Below are 3522 nucleotides of genomic sequence, written 5' to 3'. Positions count from 1 at the left end.
CATTAATAAATCAAAGTGGTGTTATGATGTATTGGTCAGCATTTTTGAAGAGTTAGCTGGTAGGTTGCATCCCAACAATCGATAACCATGGTAGTAAAGCAGTTAGTGCGACATTATTACAGCTCGGTGCATCAGAGTTTAGAATTCAATTCCAACACCATCTGTAAGGAGTTTGTATGTCCTCTCCATGAAAGCATGGATTTCCTCCAGGTGCTTCAGTTTCTTCCCACATTCCCAAGACGTATCGGTTAGTAGGTTGATTGGTCATTGTAAGCTGTCCTGCGATAGGCTAGTTAGGTCATTGGGCGGTGCAGCTTGTTGGGCTGGAAGAGCTTTTTCCATGCTACATCTCTGAAATAAAGAATCCTTGCAATTTGGAGATGACTTCAGACCTTTTGAATCTGAGGTTGTTACTGTCTTGTGAACTTCTTGCAGAAAAACAAAGCAATGAGGATTCAGAGAGAAAAGCAAATGATTACTTTCAACCTCTGACTCTTTTCTGTCACAGCTCGAACATTATGAATCTGCTTGGCTCACTCATGTCCAACTTGGATATTAAGATTTCGTCAATTTTTGGGTATGTACGTCACAGCTTCCTTTATTGTACAGTTCTGTGGCCCTGTTAATGTAGGTATAATTAGTCACGATCTTCTTGGTGGTTGCCAATTGTGCTTTAGTTGCAAAGAAAGGGACTTATCCAGGTCTGTAGGCTGATAATATTGGGTACCAAACTGAGAACATCATTGGAGGCAGAGAGTCAGTCTCTAGGTGTGTTGCATGACTTTATCTGACCTCACAACAAAAGCAAGTCTCTCTTTTCTCCCCTCTTCCATCAGGCTGAGAGAATGCATCACCAGGCGCAAGGACAGTTTCTGGCCCCTGTTATAAGATTGTTAAATCATTCCATAGTATAAATCAGACTCTTGACCTGACAATCTACTCATTATAATTTTGTACCTTATTGTTTACCTGCACTGCCCTTCCTCTGTAGCTGTTACAACTTAATTCTGCATTGTTTTTGTTTTACCTTGTACTACCTCAGAGCACTGTGTAGTGATCTGAGCTGTATGAACAATATGCAAGATAAGCTTTTCATTGTATCTTAATATGTATGAAAATAATAAACCAGTTCTAATTTCAACTTCACTTCTTCAATATCAAAGAAAGACAGACCATGGCAGCAAGGCAATCATCAGCAAAAGTCATCCATTCCGCAAAGAGGGAAGCCTTAGCAATAGGAATAATTGATGATTTACAACACTGAATGTACGGTGTGTTTCTTCTAACCACATTGTTGGACAATGGCTGGCCAATCATCAAGTCACCAAGAGAAGACTAATACTGGTCGTACTGACTGAACACAGCACAGGTCATTATTGCTCAGGCAACAAAGGAAGTGTTGCAATCATGGTTGAAGGAACACAATTTCATCAGCTACTGCTGTGGAGACCATTCAAGCTGGTCACTGACAACAAGATTTTGTTGTCCTTATGGAACAGAAATCTGCATTCCCAGAAATCCATTTAATTAGAACCATTCTACTCAGAGTCTACAAACCTGGGACTGTTAAATTTTCAAATATGCTAAATTAGATCATTTTTGCAAAGGGAATGCAGTGTAGCATGTATTATTGCATACTAATAATAAATATTACTTTAAGTTTGGTAGCTCTCTAAGGATTGTGACATGTGATTTACATCTCTCTGTGTTGTAGCAATGTTTGTAGAAGGTTCCAGGTTGTAGAGGGAGGCAAGAGACGAGATTGCTGGTGCCTTGGTGTCCTCTCTAGCACAGGGAAAGTTCCGGAGGACTGACGAGTGGCTGATGTTGTGCTTCTATTTAAGAAGGGAACAAGGGAAAATCTTGGAAACTATAGACCAGTGAGTTTCACATCAGTTGTAGGGAAAGTGCTGGAGAAAATTCATAGGGATAGGATATATGAGCACGTGGAAACACATGGCCTATAGACAATAAACAATAGACAATAGATGCAGAAGTAGACCATTCGGCCCTTCGAGCCTGCACCGCCATTCTGAGATCATGGCTGATCATCTACTATCAATACCTGGTTCCTGCCTTGTCCCCATATCCCTTGATTCCCCTATCCATAAGATACCTATCTAGCTCCTCCTTGAAAGCATCCAGAGAATTGGCCTCCACTGCCTTCCGAGGCAGTGCATTCCAGACCCCCACAACTCTCTGGGAGAAGTTTTTCCTTAACTCTGTTCTAAATGACCTACCCCTTGTTCTCAAACCATGCCCTCTGGTACTGGACTCTCCCAGCATCTGGAACATATTTCCTGCCTCTATCTTGTCCAATCCCTTAATAATCTTATATGTTGCAATCAGGTCCCCTCTCAATGTCCTTAATTCTAGTGTGTACAAGCCCAGTCTCTCTAACCTCTCTGCATAAGACAGTCCGGACATCCCAGGAATTAACCTCGTGAATCTATGCTGGACTTCCTCTATAGCCAGGATGTCTTTCCTTAACCCTGGAGACCAAAACTGTACACAATACTCCAGGTGTGGTCTCACCAGGGCTCTGTACAAATGCAAGAAGATTTCCTTGCTCTTGTACTCAATTTCCTTTGTAATAAAGGCCAACATTCCATTAGCCTTCATCACTGCCTGCTGCACTTGCTCATTCACCTTCAGTGACTGATGAACAAGTACTCCTAGATCTCTTTATATTTCTCCCTTACCTAACTCTACACAATTCAGATAATAATCTGCCTTCCTGTTCTTACTCCCAAAGTGGATAACCTCACACTTATTCACATTAAACATCATCTGCCAAGTATCTGCCCACTCACTCAGCCTATCCAAGTCACCCTGAATTCTCCTAACATCCTCATCACATGTCACACTGCCACCCAACTTAGTATCATCAGCAAACTTGCTGATGTTATTCTCAATGCCTTCATCTAAATCGTTTATGTAAATTGTAAACAGCTGTGGTCCCAATACCAAGCCCTGTGGCACCCCACTAGTCACCACCTGCCATTCCGAGAAACACCCATTCACCGTTACCCTTTGCTTTCTATCTGCCAACCAGTTTTCTATCCATGTCAATATCTTCCCCCCCAATGCCATGAGCTCTGATTTTACCCACCAATCTCCTATGTGGGACCTTATCAAATGCCTTCTGAAAATCGAGGTACACTACATCCACTGGATCTCCCTTGTCTAACTTCCTGGTTACATCCTCGAAAAACTCCAATAGATTAGTCAAGCATGATTTGCCCTTGGTAAATCCATGCTGGCTTGGCCCAATCCTATCACTGCTATCTAGATATGCCACTATTTCATCTTTAATAATGGACTCTAGCATCTTCCCCACTACTGATGTTAGGCTGACAGGACGATAGTTCTCTGTTTTCTCCCTCCCTCCTTTCTTAAAAAGTGGGATAACATTAGACATTCTCCAATCCTCAGGAACTGATCCTGAATCTAAGGAACATTGAAAAATGATTACCAATGCATCCGCAGTTTCCAGGGCCACCTCCTTTAGTACCCTAGGAT

At 42.0% G+C, this 3522-nt stretch overlaps 1 long non-coding RNA gene across 1 annotated transcript; it reads left to right on the top strand.

The window, feature by feature from the left end:
- Positions 1-314: 314 nt before the first annotated feature.
- On the top strand, positions 315-1570 carry LOC140740371 (uncharacterized). The gene is made up of 3 exons (XR_012101834.1): positions 315-406; positions 509-577; positions 1164-1570. It is a non-coding gene; the product is annotated as an uncharacterized lncRNA (long non-coding RNA).
- Positions 1571-3522: the final 1952 nt, after the last annotated feature.

Source organism: Hemitrygon akajei, chromosome 16 (genome assembly GCF_048418815.1).
Source record: "Hemitrygon akajei chromosome 16, sHemAka1.3, whole genome shotgun sequence".
NCBI classification, from domain to species: Eukaryota; Metazoa; Chordata; class Chondrichthyes; order Myliobatiformes; family Dasyatidae; genus Hemitrygon; species Hemitrygon akajei.
The sequence above is the reverse complement of the archived record's forward strand: the minus strand, read 5'-3'. Positions and strand labels throughout refer to the sequence as shown.